Source organism: Balaenoptera physalus, assembly GCF_965194825.1.
Source record: "Balaenoptera physalus genome assembly, chromosome: 3".
Taxonomy (NCBI): domain Eukaryota; kingdom Metazoa; phylum Chordata; class Mammalia; order Artiodactyla; family Balaenopteridae; genus Balaenoptera; species Balaenoptera physalus.
Window position 1 is genome coordinate 140784902 of NC_138890.1, and position 19786 is coordinate 140804687.

Sequence of the window (19786 nt, forward strand, 5' to 3'; positions counted from 1 at the left end):
TGTATTTATTCCATATCAAACATAACCTGTTTACATAGCCTTATGTATTTATTCCATATCAAACATATTTTACTGTCTTTACATACTATGAAAGACTACTTATAAGTACTAATTCTTGCTTGGATAATTTATTGTTTTTCCATTACTCATTGCAAAGAACCCCAAGTAATAGTTAAGTTTACAATAAATCCAAACAATTATATTTCAAGGAAATTAACTTGGCCATAATGTAAGTATAAATCTACATATACTCAGCTGAAATAAAGTGAATACTCTTACAATTAGCCACTATGTGAACTTATAGAGTTTCCTATAATATGGCCATATATTTCAACATTTTTATTTTAATCATGATCTTCTTTAATTTTATGTATATAGAATTGTTTCAACCCTTTTCTAATCTACAATGAATAGAATTATGCAAATTTGTTTTTTCCAGAGAATAATGTCTTTTGTGGCCATTTTTATAAGAACACTTCAAATCAATTAACATATCTACAGAGGTTACGCTCAGACTTATGTTATTTTTCTACAGAGCCAAAGTTCTAAGTTCAGTAGTTTCTACATGACTGTAATTATCTATGACTGACTCAGTGATTCCTAATTCTGGCACTGCAACTAAAATGTTCTCTTCTATAATCTCCAATGAGTATCACATAATTCTTCAGACAGTCCCACCAAACAGTTGCTCAAATTACCTTCTACTTCATTTTAAATGAAAAATAAATGGTCATGATAGCACAGGGAACTTTATTCAATACTCTGTAATGACCTATATGGGAAAAGAATCTAAAAAAGAGTGGATATATGTATATGTATAACTGATTCACTTAGCCGTACACTAACACAGCATTGCAAATCATCTATACTCCAATAAAAGTTTTAAAGAAAGGAAAAATAAAAAATAAACGGGTTATGTCACATGGTAACATTAAGGGAAGCGTGATATAGAGTGAAAGATACATGAAAGCCCTCTGTATTATCTTTGCAACTTTTCTGTAAATATAAAATTTTCCCAAAATAAAAAGTTGAAAAAGAAGAATGCTCCACATCATTTTTAGGAGGAATAAAGTGATGGTCAAAGTTAAAATAAAAAATCAGGTTCTGAAGGTAGAAAAAGATAGGGATTCTTTGTAATAATTTTATGGTTCTTTCACAAATGTCACTAACCTGTAACTGTTATTTCTCTTCCTCCTCTTACAGTTCTCTGAAACGTTGTTAATTTATTAAAACAGTCAAAATGTCTGTAATAATACCAAATATCAAAATCATGCCCCAATACTAAAAGTATGCCCAAGTCTATCTATAAAAATGACTTATCATGAATGTTCTTCAATCACCTCATAGTAAAGAACACGGGTTACAAACAACCTTTTGATAAATCAGTCAGCAAATATATATGGAGCAATCGCTATATCCCAGATACTATACTGGGCACTGGAGATACAAAGCTATAAGGCATGGCCCTATGCTTGGGTAACTAACACTGTAGCAGGGAGAGATGTAGGCAACACACAATGAGAAGCTCTAACCCAGTGATGCCATGCTCCTGATGGGTGTTCAGGAAGGCTCCATAAAGTGGGTTATCTTTTACTGCAATGGTCTTAGATCTTATATTTGATAGCATTGTGTACTTTACAAAATGGTCTCATATAGTTTTTCTCATCCAAGCCTCTTCGCAGGCTTGTAAACCTAGATGGGCAGCCATTTCATTCCTATGTTACTGATGAGAATTACACCCAGCTTCACATGAGGCCCAGAGGGTTTAATTCATGTCATATGAACTGCTTTTGCCCCCTTTCTACTACTTCATACTTTCCTAGGTGGGGTATTGCCAGACTCATTCTATAAAAATTCCATTCTTTCTTGATATTAAAGTGAATGTCCAATATATTTCTTTTTCCTCGGCCTTTATTCTGTTCTCAGCTATTTCTCAAAACAAGGTAAACGACGGTAGTTTTTCTCATTTTATATCAAATCTCCTTTCCTAGGATAGGAGATTCACTTTTGAAAATAAGTGATTTTCCTAGAGCCGAAAGTCCTATAAGTAAATCAGGTACACAAAAAATATTCCGTATTAAAGTGCTTCACAACAACACATTGGTTTTCTCTTTTTATGTGCCAGGAATTATTCTGAATCCTGGAGATACAAAAATAAATAAGACATAGGATCTTCACTAAAGGAGCTCCTGGTCTTATGCAGGTGGGAAGATGGATCATTATAAGGCATATGAGAATTGCTATTGTTTATGTATTCCCAGAACCTTAAGAAAAAACTTACAAGGAGTTCCTAAAGTAGATGGTTGAGCTAGAGGCAGACACAAAGGTTTGGAAATGTGGGTGCAGCTGCTCAAGAAATTAATAGTAATTTAGAACAAGTAGTATAGAGGGGGAGGAACAAAAGAGGAATGAGATTACAGATGGGTGGCTTTGCATGTCAGGCTAAGGATCATAGGCTTTATTCTGAAAATGAGGAGCCACAGAAGGATTTTAAGCAAGAAACATGTAACAAGAGATATAATACTAAAAATATGGAGACCACTCTAGCTGCTGTGGAGAGAATATAGGAACAGAGGAAAAGCAGAGTTGGAAATAAGTGAGAACATGACAATAGCCAAGAACACACTGATGAGAAGAATAAACTTGCTTGACCAGGTAGTGACAGCTAGTCTTGAGAAAAATGGAAGGATCCAAGATTTATGAAGGAAGCCAATATAATTCAATGGACAATTGGGTGTGAGCAGAGTGGATATGGTGATGGAGAGAAGGTCAAGGAGGTCTCCCTGATTGACAGCTTAGGTAGCTATTCATTGAAAAGAGGAAAAGGGAGATTGCCGAGAGGTCAAACTCTAAGGGGCTTCAGGGAGGTTAGGGGTGAGCAGGTGTAGAATATAAGATGTTTAGCTTGAAATACGTTGAGTTGGAGGTGCCTATGCAGCTGCTGTGGGTCTGCAACTCAGAAAAAAAATGTCTGTGAGAATCATATTCAGGAGTTATTTGCCCTGATAGTATTTGGGTTTCTGAAAAGTGTGTGTACTTTGAAGTTAAGGGTTCAGTTTTAGAGAGGTTTAGAGAGTTTGCATCATGGATTTACCTCTACTTAATTATCAAAGTCTCAGCTTTCCTATCTGTTATTATCTATTACATACGATTGTTACAAGTATAGATAAAAAGATGTGTAAAGTAACAAGCATGAAACTTAGCATAAAAAAGGAACATAATAATTGTTCATTATCTTTCAAAAATGCTCAAAGCAAATCTTCTCTTAAACTAACATAGTTTATAAAGGATTTTTTTAAATAAGGGAAACACTCTAACAGGACCTGGGACATAGTAAATTACTCAATAAATATTGCTGAATTGAAATGTAAATTGCCAGGTCATTTTAAAATGGGAATTCATGATCATATGAGATGGATTAGAAATTAACAGAAAGGTGGAGAAGGAGGGAGAAAGAGAAAGAGATACTCAGAAAGAGAGATATGGAGGAGTGTCTCCTGAGGAAGCTTCCAATACAGCCACATAAAATGATGTAGGGCGCATCCCCTGCCTTTCCAGTTTCCAGAATGGAGATGGGAACTATCTGACCTGTATATGTCTAAAGCACTTTGTGTTAAAACTCCCTGGCTGTGATATATTTTGATGACAGATTTTAAAACTACTCCTTTGATCACTCTAATGGTCTTACAGGTAAATTGTATTTGTTAAATTATATTTGTCTAGAAAATTTTCCATTTTAGTAAAATTTTCACTAAGGTTTTCAACAGAATTCACTTATTGTTTGTTCAGTCTCTCTGTGTCTGTGGAACTTTCCCCTTTTCACTCTTAACAATGCCTATTTAGGGGTTTTTTTTCCTTCATCATTCTTGCTATAGCAAGTATAATTTATCAATATATGTAAAGCACTATCTCTTGATTATTCTATTATTTTCGTACTTTTCATTTCACTAAAATTGTCTATAGTTTTCTTATTTTGATATATTTGGGTTGACTCAGATTTTTCTCTTAGTTCTTAAATTCAAGAACAGCTCTTAAATTTTGAATTTTTCTTCTTAACAAGTGATTTTTGAGGCTATAAATTACTCTGTAAGCACTTTTACTTACATCCTGTAAGTTTTGATATTGTTGTTCCCTTCTAAGTATCCCCTGAAAGGTGAACTGTTTACAACTGTGCTTATTGGATATTATATATTATTGGTCTGGTTATTGATTCCATTTTATATATAGCATTGGTAGAAAACATGATTTTTTATAATATTTTTGTGTTTGAGCCCATTTTGCAGCCTAAAAGGGTCAATTTTTGTAAAGTTTCCATGAAATAATGTATATCCTCTAATTTGAAAGTTCAGACTTCTGTAAATATCTATTATTTAAAATTAGCTAATTGTGTAGTTCAAATCTTCTATATCTTTATTAATTGTCTTTTTATCTATCAAACACTGAGAAGTGTGTGTTAAAAAATTCACTATAAGTGGGGAAGTATAAGTTTCTAATTGTAATACTATTAACTTGTACTTGATAGTTATGTTGTTAGGCATCTATACCTTCAGAATTATTATGTATTCCTTGTGAATGTTGCTTTTTACCATTACATTATGGTCTACATTATCCCTAATAAGATTTTCCCCCAAGTCTATTTTATACAACAAATATAGCTATATCAGATTTTTTATTAGCAGTTTCCCTGTAAAATTTTCTCTATCCCACTACATGCATTCATTCATTACGTTTTAAGCATGTCTCCTGTAAACAGCATATGCCTGGAGTGGGTTTTTTTTTTTTTTGAAATATTTAAAAATTTTAACAGAAAATTTGTAGCTACAGTGAATTAATTTTTTTTCTGAATGATTTGAGCATCAGTTGGAGACATCATTCTGCACAACCCCAGAATACTTTCTGTGCAATTCCTACAAACAGAGGATTTGCCTATATGAACACAATACAACCATTAAAATCAGGAAATTAGCTTTGATACATTGCTATTATACAATCCACATACCCCATTAAGATCTTACCAGTTATCCCAGTAATGTTCTTTGTAACAAAATTATACAACCCAGGGCCACAATTACATTTGCAATGTCTTTTTTTTCTCTTTTAATCTGAAACAGTTCCTCAGACTCTCCTAAGCACTCATGAACTTGATACTTTCAAAAATTCAAGCCAATTATTTTGTAGAATGTCCCTAAATTTAGGTGTTTGATGTTTCCTACTAATTAGATTCAGGTTACACATTTTGGGCAGGAAAATCACAGAAGTGGTGCTGTATTCTTATATTCTACCAGATGGTACACAATTTCAATTTGTCCTATTACTTGTGGTGTTAACTTTTATCACTGGATAAAGTTCCAAGTTTCTCCACTCTAAATTTTTTTTTCCCCTTTGTAATTAACAAATCTTTGAGACTAGGTCAATATTACATTCCTCTTCAACTTTTCACTCACTAGTTTTAGCATCCATTGATGTTTTGTGACTGAATTATTAGTATGATGGTTACCACATGATTCGTAATTCTATCATTCCATCTACATATATTAGCTTGCATTCTAGTGTAACAAACAGCTTCCTCTTCTCTCCATTTAGTTATGCATTTGTTTATACCCATATGAACAAATGGCTTTCTATTTTATTCAATGGATCATAATCCATTACTATCATTATTTTGATGCTCAAATCATTCCAATATTTGGCTAATGGGGCCTCTTCAAGCTGCTTCTATCTACATCAATTTCTGAGCACTTCCTCATTTTCTAGAATAATATTGGGTTGGCCAAAAAGTTCGTTTGTTTTTTTCCGTAAGATGGCTCCAGTAGCACTTAGTTGTCTTTAACTTCATTAGAAACAATTTTGTTAGATTGTATTGTGATAGTTGTCATATCAGCATGCATTTAAAAAAAAAACATCAAAATTGGTGAATTTTTGTGTAGCCATTTTAATATTGAAGATGGAAGAAAAAAAGCAACATTTTTGGCATAGTATGCTTTATTATCTCAAGAAAGGTAAAAACGCAATTGAAACACACAAAAAGATGTGTACAGTGTATGGAGAAGGTGCTGTGACTGATCAAACATGTCAAAAGTGGTTTGCGAAGTTTCGTGCTGGAGATTTATCGCTGGACGGTGCTCCAGGGTTGGGTAGACCAGGTGAAGTTGACAGTGATCAAATCGAGACATTAATTGAAAACAATCAACATTATACCACGCAGGAGACAGCCGACATGTTCAACATATCCACATCAAGCACTGAAAATCATTTGCACCAGCTTGGTTATGTTAATCAGTTTGGTGTTTGGGTTCCACATAAGCGAAAAAAACCCTCTTGACCGTATTTCCGCATGTGATTCTCTACTTAAACGTAACGAAAACCTTATGTTTTTAAAACAAATTGTGACAGGCGATGAAAAGTGGATACTGTAAAATAATGTAGAATGGAAGAGATATGGCGCAAGCGAAATGAACCGCCACCAACCACACCAAAGGCCAGTCTTCATCCAAAGAAGGTGATGTTGTGTATATGGTGGGATTGGAAGGGAGTCCCCTATTATGAGCTTTTTCCGGAAAACCAAATGATTAATTCCAACAAGTACTGCTTCCATTTAGATCAACTGAAAGCAGCACTCGAAAAAAAGCGTCTGGAATTAGTCAACAGAAAATGCATAATCTTCCATCAGGATAACGCAAGACTGCATGTTTATTTGATGACCAGGCAAAAACTATTACATCTTGGCTGGGAAGTTCTGATTCATCAGCCGCATTTGCCAGACATTGCACCTTCAGATTTCCATTTATTTTGATCTTTACAAAATTCTCTTAATGGAAAAAATTTCAATTCCCTGGAAGACTGTAAAAGGCACCTAGAACAGTTCTTTGCTCAAAAAGATAAAAAATTTTGGGAAGATGGAATTATGAAGCTGCCTGAAAAAAATGGCAGTAGGTAGGGGAACAAAATGTTGAATACATTGTTCAATAAAGTTCTTGGTGAAAATGAAAAATGTGTCTTTTATTTTTACTTTAAAAACCGAAGGAAACTTTTGGCCAACCCAATAAGATTTTCTCTGCTCATCTTGTACTTTGCTTGCTTCAGTCCTGAAACCAGGTGTTCTCCAAGGAGCCCTAGTTCCTTAGAGTTGAGAATTATATTTAGAAACTAAGCTCTGTGTGCTAGTTATGCACATTACTGTTTGGATTTCACTTCTCAGTGGACATAACTAAGGGATATATGTAAAAATGTTCATATAAATTTACATCTGTGTTTCTATCCACCTATTTATATAGATATAGATATATAGATACAGTAAAAACATGAGTTCATACCAATATTTCCAATTCCAGTCTAACAACATAGGATTAATTCCAGGTTTTTTTTTTTTTTTTCTTTTCATATTTATGACCCGCTTCTCCCATAGTGAGAAATCAGACTCCCATTCTATTAGTCTGTTTGGGTTACCAAAACAAAGACTAGGTGGCTTAAACAACAGAAACCTATTTTCTCAGTTCTGAAGGCTGGGAAATCGAAGGTCAAAGTACAGGTCGATTTGGTTTCTGCTAAGAGCCCTCTTCCTCATTTGTGGTAATTGTTACCCAGCAATAGAAAACTAATAAACTTCCCTAATACATTTACCACAGAATTCATTTCAAAGCAATTTCCATCTCCTCAGCTCTAAATTCTATCTGTATATCTTTGCCCTCTGGATGGACTTGCCTCCAACTTTCTGATAAGCTGTCTATATGAATATCTTCAAATCTCTTCCCTTTCACATTTTTTTATATCATTATCTTGTCTTCATTTCCTGTGTTTTCTTCCTTCCTCCTGTCAGAGAATAAAACGTCTCTCCAATGGCGATGCTTACACTTATGCCTTTGTTCTCTTTTCTTCCTGTCTCCTCTGGACATTTTCCCCAGAAAAAAAAAAAAAATCCTTCCTCTATTTTCAATACAATCTCCTCACTCATGGGCACTCACTCTTTCTCTCTTCTCTCTCTCCTGACTCAATCTACAAATACTGTCATGCCTTAACATTCTAAGCTCAGTTCTGCTACTCTTTCAAGCTATTATCACATCTCCCTCTTTAATTTTATTTTTACCATCTAACTTTTTCCAAATAAACTATACTTGCGGTGTTTAGTTTCCACTCCTAAACCACTGTTAATCCCTTGAAATCTGATCCCCAGCTCCATCACTCTGCTTAAACTGCTCTTTCAACAGTCATTAAAGTATAGGCAAACTGCTAACTCTAATTTTTTTTTTTTTTTTTAGTTTTCATCTTTCTCAATCACTCAGTGGTATCAGGATTGTTGGCCAACAATCCCTTCCGGACAGTAACCATCCTGGTTCTTCTTCTATCCATGTGATCACTCCTTATGTCTCTGTTTCTCTGGCTCCTACCATTCCCTAAGTCTAAATTCTACACAAGGATGTGTGTAGTTTTTTGCTCTTCCCTCTGTGGACCCAAAAAAAAAAAAAAAAAAAGACAAGTAATCCACAATGGCTCCCATCATGACCAAAGTAAAATCCAAATGCTCACCCTGCTTTCCAAAGCTCTCCGTTTGTTGTACCCATACGACCTTTCCAACATTACTGAAACCTAGTCTCTTCCAGTCAAAATGAATTATTTTCCAATTCCTAAATATTTCTTGAATTCCAAGCTCAGTGTTCACTCCATAAACCTTATGAACAGTTTAAAATATTTGTCATGAGAAAACATTTAAAATGTTTTTCCTCAGTGTAAATATTCAAGTCCTATATATATACTTCAATAATAATAATACAATGATTATTACCAACACTTACAACATGTCAGGTACCATCCTAAGCACTGTGTATTTATTAATTCATTTAATCTCTAAAACAACACCGTGACCCAGCTCAAATGCTACCTCCCCCATAAAGTTCTCCACATACACACCTGTGTACTGTGGGAGACATTTTTTTCCATCCTGAAATCTCAAATTCTCAAAAGTTTATATCTTTGTCTCTACTGTAGATATGTACATTTATCTCATTTTGCTTACTCATCAATAAGGTTTTGAGAGCAGGAGTCTTGATAACCCCTTGTTGCCCACTTAAATCTTCTTATTTATTCTTCTTGTCAAAGCACTGAAATCACCTATTATAGGAAATCTCCTGATTCTAAACTCTGCATTAGGTGTTCTTTGTTTGTGCCCTCACAGTTCTTTGCATATCTTATCATCTTTAAATAGAGATTGTTCTATTACAATTGCCTATTTACTTATATGTGTCCTCACTAAACATTTTCCTATCGAGGCAAGCACAGGGTCTTATTCCTTTTCCTATTTATAGCAATTGTCACAATACATTGCAGTGTGTATACTCAATAAATGTTTGTGGCATGAATAAATAATTATCCCAAGCATGACCATCTGATCTCCCAAATCACAGGAGATCACAACCCATAAACTGAAAGGAGATATTTACTGTTGGAGAAAACACATTATATCATTGAGGAAGAAACAGTAGACAATGAGAATTTTACCACACAATACAGTACAAGATAATAAATTATGAGCCTAAGTCAATAGGAACATGTTAAATATAATGGGGGCCCCACCTCACCCCACGCAAAGATTAATTTAATGTGGATCCTAGACCCAAACATAAAAGCTAAAACCATAAAGCTTTTAGAAAGAAACATAAGAGACTCTCTTTGTGAAAGGGGCTTGGCCCACAAGTTTCCTAGACAGGTCACAGAAAATAATAACCATTTTAAAAAACAAGAAATTTGACTTTATCATATTCAAAAATCACTACTCATCAAAAGATATTGTTAAGGAAATAAATGGGTGAGCCATGGAGTGGGAGAAAATACTTGCAAAACATATATCTGACAAAACACTGATATACAGCATAAATAACTCTTCCAACTCAATAATAAACAGACAAATAACCCAAAATAACATGAAAGAGTGGCCAAGAAGTCCATGAAAAACTGCTCAAAATCATTAGCTATTAGGAAAATGTCAATTAAAATCAAAATACCACTATACACTTACCAGAAAGACTAAAACTAAAGGATGTAATATCAGGTGTTGTCATCAAAGCACCTGGAATTCTTATATTTTTGGTGGCATTGTAAAATGTACAACCATTTTGGAAAAGCTATGACAATTTCTTACAAAACTAAACATATACATACTCTATGACCTAACAGTAAAAGTCCTAGGTATTTATCCAAGAGAAGTAAAAACGTAAGTCCCCCAAAATATTAAAATATAGAAGCTTTATTGATGATGACTAAAAACATGAAAAAGCTAAGTGTTCACCAATAAGTAAATGGATAAACAAACAGTAATATACCAAGCACTCAGATCAGTAAAAGGAAACAAGTGATGTACCAAACATGGCTCAAATTAAATATATTATGCTGACGGAAGGAGAAAAAGAGCCAAACATAAATGACAACATTCTGCGTGATTCCATTTACATGAAATTCTAGAATGACAAAACTATAATGACAAAAGGAGGGTCAGCGTTTGCCTCTATGAAGCAAGTAAGACTGGAAAGAATCATGAAGAAACTTTCTGGCTGATGATAATGTTCTGTGGCTGGAAATGAATTTGGATTACATATGTACATGCATTTGTAAAAATCCAGCATATATACACTAATAACTGTATTTCACTGTATATAAATTATTCATCAAAGGTAAAAAGTAGTCAAGTACAATGCTAATAATCTGATACTAATGAGTATCAAAATTAGTTAAGTATGCTAAAATATTTAAGAGGAAATATATCTGCAATTTGCTTTGAAATGCATCCAAATTAAGTTAGATTAATAGGAGAGATGGATATATAAGTGTTTAAGAAAGTATAGCAAAATGGAGAACAGTATGGAGGTTCCTTAAAAAACTAAAAATAGAACTACAATACGACCCAGCAATCCCACTACTGGGCATATACCCTGAGAAAACCATAATTCAAAAACTCACACTCACCCCAATGTTCATTGCAGCACTATCTACAATAGCCAGGACATGGAAGCAACCTAAGTGTCTGTCGACAGATGAATGGATAAAGAAGATGTGGCACATATATACAATGGAATATTACTCAGCCATAAAAAGAAATGAAATTGAGTTATTTGTAGTGAGGTGCATGGACCTAGGGTCTGTCATACAGAGTGAAGTAAGTTAGAAAGAGAAAAACAAATACCATATGCTAACACACATATATGGAATATTAAAAAAAAAAAATGGTTCTGAAGAACCTAGGGGCAGGACAGGAATAAAGACGCAGTCGTAGAGAATGGACTTGAGGACACAGGGAGGGGAAAGGGTAAGCTGGGACAAAGTGAGAGACTGGCATGGACATATATACACTACCAAATGTAAAATAGATAGCTAGTGGGAAGCAGCCACATAGCACAGGGAGATCAGCTCCGTGCTTTGTGACCACCTAGAGGGGTGGGATAGGGAGGGTGGGAGGGAGACGCAAGAGGGAGGAGATATGGGGATATATGTACATGTATAGCTGATTCACTTTGTTATAAAGCAGAAACGAACACACCATTGTAAAGCAATTATACTCCAATAAAGATGTTAAAAAAAAAAGAGAGTATAGTAAAATGTTAATTGTAGACTATGTTTTAAGCACATAAGTGTTCAATGTAAAATTCTTTCAATTCTATTGTTGGGAAAAACAAAAATACAATGGGTGCTATAGTACTGTTGGAGGAGACTCTTTTTTGTTATATTTCCTTAAGAATTGCTTGAAAGTTTTGCCAGAGGCAAAAAAAGAAAAAGAAAAATTAAAACTGATGGTGAAGCATTGTCATATTTACATAACTAATTTACCTGTGAAATTGAATAGTACTGAAAATTATATTCAGAAAATCATAGTTGACTAAGGTGTCTAATTATTCATTTAGACCCAATGAGATGCAAGTACTACAAACTGAACTTAGAATTGTTCAATAGTTAGGTATAGGGAGTATAGGAGAGGGGTAAAAAGTAGAGAAAAAGGACATTCACAAGTTCTCAGTTGTTTTCTTTTTTGAACCATTTTAATTTCTTACTAAACTTCTTGGGTGCTACTACACGCATTAATACTCGAGTTTTTCTGAAGTTCCACTTAAACAGCAAGTACATCCCCCTAAGTAATTTATTTCTTAGAATTATTCTTTCTTCCATCCGTCTCCACTCCTATCATTTCCTTACGCTTTCTCTGTAGCCTATTCAATTTCATTCAGTTGTCTCTTGCTTTTGAAACATTTTATTTGTGTGAAGACTAAATCCCCATTTCCTCCTTTTTGATCTCCATTTAGTCTTGATTACAAAGCTAACTGAATTATGGTCAGTATTATTTAGCTCCTTCCTCCACCCACTCACCTTTATGAGACCAGTCACATCATCTGCTTTGAAAAAACAGTTTTTATGATGGCTCACTTTTCATGATTGCTTTAACATGGATCAAAAAGAAAAGCCATCCTATAAAATCTATGTTCCCAGAGTAAGCAAATGCTAAGAAAGAAGCACAGAGACCTCTAAAAATTTTGGTAGTTTGGGGTTTAGTTAAATATAAAAAATGTGCTAGAATAACATTCAAGAAGAGTTCTAAGATAAGTTAAAACTCCTTTGTTCTCTTCTTCCATAAAAAGACCAACCAGTGGTTGTTTAAACCAGGTAATGTTAAGGTTTAATTCCTCTCATTTGAAAGCAATTCTCTAATTGGCAACAATATTATTTAACATCTTTAAGATTCAGGACACAGAGCTAGATAAATGGAAGGATACCAACTCTTCCCATCTTTGCTAGCCGAAGTTCCATTCCTGAAATCCCTTTTCCTACATCCATTTAGAAAAGATCTATAATCAGGAAAGGCACCCAAACTGAAACAATATAGTTTCTGACTTTAGTTGTTATAGAAAATCATGGAATAATAAATGTTAAAGCTAAACAGAGTGACCATCTATTGCAGTATTTTCTAAATTGCTTTGTGAAGATCTCTTGTTCTATAGGATGTTATTTGGTGTGGTTCCCCGATTAAATAAGGTGAGAGTAGCTAGATTCAATCAAGTTCAAGTCTACAATAAACCAGGGTAGATTTTAGTAATCTCTTTGGGAGAGTAACTCATCTTTTCTGCTGTCATTTTAATTTGCAAAGAGGCAAGATGATTAGCTTAGGTTATGAGTAGCAAAACTCGGACCACAACACAGGTCTTCTGGATTTCAAGCCCAGGGCTATTTATACTACATCCCAATACATCCTAATAACTTAATAACATGGCATTAAAGATAATACCCACAAAATTTGTAGAATATATCCTAACACATCTGACATTTCCTTCTTTTTTTTCCTTTCTGTGAGAGCACAAACCAGATATGTTATCTTTTAGAGTATTCTGGGGTTCATCTATTAAAACATGGACATTGTCAGGAAAAAGTTAACACAGAGATGATCATATTTCCCCTCTTCTTGTTCTCTCCTCTAATCAAAAAACAAACCAAATCAAACAAAAAAGTCCAAGTAAAGAAGCTCAAAAAGTCCCTGCAAATAGAAAAGATTCTTCTTTTAACAAAAATAAAGACTTTAGAATTAGGACATCAGAATAAAGGACCAACTAAAAGGTAACAGTACAATTTCTCCTGTTCCACATTGTGTGAAAAATAATCTGGTTATTTTCTTAATAAGCAGTGAAGAAAAAGATCACACTTCAGCAATGTCTCCAGTGAAGATATGAACAGGAAAGTTTAAAAAGAGTTGTTAGTATTGAGCTGGCAGAGGTCACTCCTAAGGAGCCCAAGGAGATAAAGTCAATCCAGTAAGAGTAGGAGGAAGAAGTGGTATACAGTAGAGTAATTCCTCTAAAAGTTTCTCTATACCATGTCTTCCAACGTAAAATGAATAGCATTTATCTAATTATTTTGTTAAAAGACATTTTCATAATCTAGACTATCATTTCAACTCTTTGGCAAATAGATGTTAGTAGAAAAGATTATTCTCCCAAAGATATCAATAACATGAACTCCAATTTATTCAAGTCCACTTTTTAATCTCTGAAAGATGCCTTCCAATGCCCCAGCCAAGGACAAAAATTACAAACCCTTTTCCAAAATGGGTGCCTAAAGTAGCTAGGAGTGAATAGACCATGACTCAAAGGAATTAAGATTCATTTTGACCCCCAAAATAACTTAGGAGCAGTCTCTACCACTGGATCAAAAATATATGCTGTGTCATTATAAAGCTAATTGAAAAAATAGAAAAGAAGATGTAGCTATGTTCCTATGATTGTTATTCTTTTTTTAAAAAAACAATGTTCAAGTCCATATTGACTCCTGTGATATACAGTCTTCCAGGTAACCAAAAGAAAACTGGATTTTTGCTTAATCAACCAGGCTAATTAAGTCTTCTGTTCTGATCTTTGGAGGACAAGGCAGAGTGTGGCTTCAATCAAATTGCTGGTTGACTCTTCCATGGGCCTAAATCATACCCAGCAATGTAATCAAACCAGTTTGGCTAAATTACACGCCATATATCAGTAAATGGCTTTTCTGGGTCACTAGTCTACACACAATCTGGCATTAAAGTATAGTAGATAAAAAGAAATGTTTTAATATTTCCAAGAAACTCACATGCATTAGTTAAGGTTTTAACTAATAAGAAACTATTAGAAGAAAAAAAAAGAGACATGAAAGCATAACAACATCATGTCCATCCCAAACGTCATTAGCTGCAATCTTTAATCAGGCATTCATTCCAGTTACTGGGCGGTATCGCCAGCCTCCCAAAGGGAAGTCAGCCGCAGACCAAGAATGAGAAAACCAATTTGGAAAAAAAAAAAAAAATGAACCTGAATGATAACTGAGCCCAGATGAGGAGAAGAAATGTTAACTGTGGAACTGGTCTTTTTTAAAGGCCACCAGTAAATTCAAGCTGCAAGAGAAATTTGCCCAAAGAGGGAAAATACTGCTTTTCCCCTATAGTAAAAAGGGAAATGAACATACTCAACTGGATCCACCAACAGAGTTTTTTCCCAAGTTTTAGTGTGGAACACAAGGTCCATGAGCAGGAGTTATGGGCTAAATTTGTCACTGCCCCAGTGTAGGAAAGCAGCAGCTGTTTCTTATTATTTGTGTATATTTTTCTTATGGGTAAAAACGTGGGTGGAGTGCCATGGCGTACTGCTGTGCAGACCTCCCAAAATGGCAAGGGCAGAGGACTGGCTTTCCTCTGCTGCCATTAAGGGTATGATCAAGAAGATATCTAACTAAAGAAACTCCAGCAGAAATAGAACCTGTTCCATGGCCACTGGCATGCAGCTTTATAAAAGAAGAAATGGATTGAGAGGCAGCTTTTAAAAAGTGCACTTAAAATTTTGATTACAAATAATACCAAGAGATACTGGACCTACATATAACCAAACACTAACCATCATTAAGTCTTTACAAACCTATGATAGTTACTTAATATTTTAAATCACATGAGCAGTGGCTTATTTTAGATACTACCAAAAACCATTACTTGGCAGGGAGGGCAGCCGAAGAGAAAAATACCCAAACCTCTCTCACCCTCTTACAGATCTACTGCAAACACCTCCCTCTGCACACATACATTTGGAAGCAGAAGGCAAGGTAGCCCTAGGGACACAGGGCAGGGAAGGGCAGAGAATGGATATGGAGGGGCAATGAAAGGTGACCTGCATGCTTCTGTAAACTCTGTTCTTAACAGGGCAGTATGAGTGAGCCTTTTCAAACCTTAGTCAGAGGTGTCAACTACTATTCTGCTTAAAATCCTCCAGTGACTTCCTGTGGCATCAAGAGGAAAACTAGAATCTTCACAAAGGTCGGCCCTTGCTGTTCTCCAGTATCACTCTTCCTGCAGATTCAGAATAACTCATTCCCTTACTTCTGTGAAGGCTTTGTACAAAGGCCCCTTTTCAGTGTGACAGACCAGGACTGCCCTGTTTAACAGTTCAACCCCAGCCCCATCCCTGAACAGCCTGCCCTTCTAGGATTTATTTTTCCTGAGAGCACTATCACCATTAGCCTGACTATATGTTTTACTCTTTTGTTTACTGTCTGTCTTTCCCATACTAGAATATAGGTTGCAGGAGTACATAATATCCACAACACCTAAACAACACCTGGCACACAGCAGCCATTTAATATTTGTTGAATGAATACATGAAGGAATGCATTAGTGAGTATTTTAAGATATTTAATTTTAACATGCTTTGTGATCATTATTACTAATTTATGGACAATATTCAATATCTCCTATAAAATGACTGTATATAATAAATGCTTTCAAAGTCTGATTAGATGTTTATTAAATATAATTTAGGCTAACCGACATAAACAATTCCCAGCAACTTTTCTTTACGTTATCAAGCAACATGAAAACTGAACAAGTTTCTCTGGACAAGGGAAAAATGACATCTCTTTGATTTTAGAAACGAAACAAATCTCCCCCTTTTTAATGCAGAGTTATAAGGGTCGCAATGAATGACCTACTAATGACCAAATCCTACAAACACTCCTCAGTAGTTATCTTTCCTGACTACTCTGGGTTATTTGACACTCTTGAGCACAGCTTTCTTCAAAAAAATTCTTAGTGGTTTGATTTATTATGGCTTACTAAATAGGTGGGAGACTCATTCTTCAGTAAAATCAAATCTATTTCATTAAATCTATATTCTATTAAATTAATAAAACGTGATTTAAAAATAAAATGTAAAGTATTAGTGTTTGACTATACGGAGAATATGTGCTCACTGTAAAAAATAAATCAGAAAAAGAAAAATCAAATCCCACCACTAGAGAAAAGCAATTTAAAAGCTCAATGCGTATTCTATTTTTAAAGAATTTCACTATAAAATGTTAGTTATATTTATTCGTGTTGAAATACATGCACACACATCTATATTTTAACGTAGCAAATCTCATGTAGGAACGTGCCAAATTTGTTCAACCCACGAATCATGGTTATATACTTAGATTGTTTCTACTTTTTCTAGTTAAATATAGCTGAATTAACACCCTTTTTTGCAAATTACCCACTATATCTTCAAGAATAACTCTTAAAACTGGAATTGCTGGGTTACAACATCTGTAAAAACTAAGAATACTCTCAATATTTATGGCTTATTTATGTTTCTCTTTACTTATTGCTTTAGTTTTAGATATTACTTTGTCTAGAATCTTCAGAACATTAGAGTGAACAGACATGCTGGCCTTATTTCTGATTTAGGAGAACTCCCTCCTGATACCTATTTTAACCAGATTTCTCAAACTTAAGAACAAATAGTAAGCATAATGAACACACAACTAGGGAAGTGAATATTTTTCTAAACAGAAATTACAAACTATTGACCTCTGATGAATTTAGCATACCATTTGGATTTGTTTGCCAAAAATCTCTTATTTTTAAATTGAGCTAATAATTTAAATTTAGAAATTTTCACATTTAAGAAATTTTCATTTCTTGGAAAATCAAAAGATCAGGCAACAGTCAGTCTGCATCCTTGGTAGGCAAAAATGGCTGCAACTGAATAGCCACTTGCCCTCTAGATAAGGACATGAACATTCTAGCTGACCATGGTCCCCACAGCTCACTGAATATATGCATATATGCTTGTATTAAAATTATTCCATTCATATGTATATCCTGCCTGATCCACAGAGGCATTGGATTTTTGGTCCCTATTCCAAAATAGGAGTTTTAAAGTCTCCATAGAATTCTATTATATCATAATCATATACCATAATTTTTTAAAGAAATGACCTATTTTTAAACATTTAAGGTAATTTTCCATTACTTCCATTTTAAACATATTCTAATGTATAACACTGATTATTTATTTAAGCTCTATTCTGAAACTATTTTGAAAGTTTTAGGTAAGCACCTCTAAATATCCTAAATGTAAATTAGTAGTTGAAGGACCTTGATCACTTTAGATAGATACCCACCCATCACTGGTCCAGTTGACTATACATTGTTCAAACACTGCTGCAAGGGCATTTGGGAGGGAACTCTTAGGAGAGTTTAATGAAAGGAATGAAGACAACCAAAACAGGTTCTACCATGTGCAACTGGACAGGTTTCTGTGTGATCATTGGCCACTTGAATTTCTACTTTTTAGAATTGTCGGTTTATATTCTTTGCCCATTTTACTAATGATGAGTTCATTTACTTCTCACTAACTTGAAAGTGCTGTTTATTTATTAAATATATTATCCCTTTTCCACATATATTACAAATTATCCACTGGTTGTCATGTAAAGTTTCATTTTGTTTACAGTACTAATATTACAACTATTACTATTATTCTGTAGGATTCTTGTGAGGATTAAGTAAGTTTTACATGTGGATAACTTGACACAATGTTTGGAACAAAAAAATTGCTAAATAAACAATAGCTGTTATTTTTTGCTTTTATGCCTAGAAGGGCCTTCTACCTCCAATATTTTTAAAAATTTAGATTATCTTCCCATCATTTTATTGTTTTGTGTTTTATATTCAGTTCTTAAATTCATGTCCAATTATTTTGGTATATGCTCTGAAGGAAAGATTTCACCTAATTTTATTTGGTGTCCAAACGACCCCAACACTATTTAGAGAATAATTATCCCTGCTCCACTAATTTGGAATTCCACCATTTTAACACTATAATCTATTAAGTATATCTGAGTCTGTTTGAGAGCACTTTATTATATTCCATTTTTTGACAAATACTACCCTGTTGTAAAACAATAAGTATTTCTCTAAGTATTCATTGTCATCTCATACAGTGAGTTTTCTCTCATTTTTCTTCTTATTCTTTGTTGACTACTTTTACCAATTTATTTTTCCACATTAGCTTCACTTTATTAAATTATCTTTCCCTCACCCCCAAATATACCTAAGAAATTTTTTTACATAACTTCTATTCTGATGATTTTATGTCTTTATGATATTGTCTTTTCATCCAAAAACATTTATTGACATTTTTTTCTTTTTATATGTCTGTGATTGCAATTTCCTCCAGGGAAAAATAGTCTTTCCTTACTTTCTACCCTCTAAATCTCACCTGAGTGCTTCCCATTTGCATTTTCTAATGCAGACCCATGTGGAAAAGGTGTTCAGGGATTTGTAGTTCCTGACTTCTCCTTGGCAATGTGCAAAAGCGACCTCAGAAGGGAGTTGGGGTAGCTGCCAAGTTGTTTTTAGATAATTCAGCACATGAGGCACCTTCCTATGATTAATGATTTAGAGGATTAACTCAAATATTTTCTTGAGCATGAATTTTGGTCACTCTTGGTTTGATACAGATATCACTATTATGTTACAAAAGCTTCATTCTAATCTTTACTTCCAAGTTTGCTAAGACATTTTTTACCAGAAATAAATGTTGAATTATACCAAATTTCTCCCTTCTTGAAACTCTCTCCTCCTGTGGTTACAATGACTCCACTCTCTCTTTTTTCCTTCCTATTTCTTAATCCATTCTTTCTCACTACCTTTTGTTTGCTCTTCATTCTTCATTTTCCTTTTTGCTATCTGTGTTAGCAAGGATTCCACGCTTGGTTTGCTTTTCATGTATTTGCTCACCATTATTATAGTTTCTGTATCCCCAGCCCAGGTTTACTGAATTCTAAACATATTTCCAACTCTCTATGAAGCTTCTTTTCAAACTCTGTCACAGAATGAAGACCTTATTTTTTTGCTGCAAATCACTTACTCTTCGTTTATTTCCTGGCTCTGCTAACACCAAGAATTCACCTTTTTCGTAGCTCAGTTAAGGAGAAAACCACCTACTCAATGGCTGGAAACATCAGCATAACCTTCATT

At 34.3% G+C, this 19786-nt stretch overlaps 1 long non-coding RNA gene across 1 annotated transcript in view; it reads right to left on the reverse strand.

Annotated features, from left to right (window-relative positions):
* Positions 1 to 19786, reverse strand: part of LOC309657944 — a 53842-nt gene that overhangs the window by 20921 nt on the left and 13135 nt on the right. Inside the window, exon 1 of the long non-coding RNA XR_014261982.1 lies at positions 27 to 19786. This exon is cut by the window's right edge and continues 13135 nt beyond it. This is a non-coding gene — a long non-coding RNA (uncharacterized lncRNA). The remainder of the gene's footprint in view (positions 1 to 26) is intronic.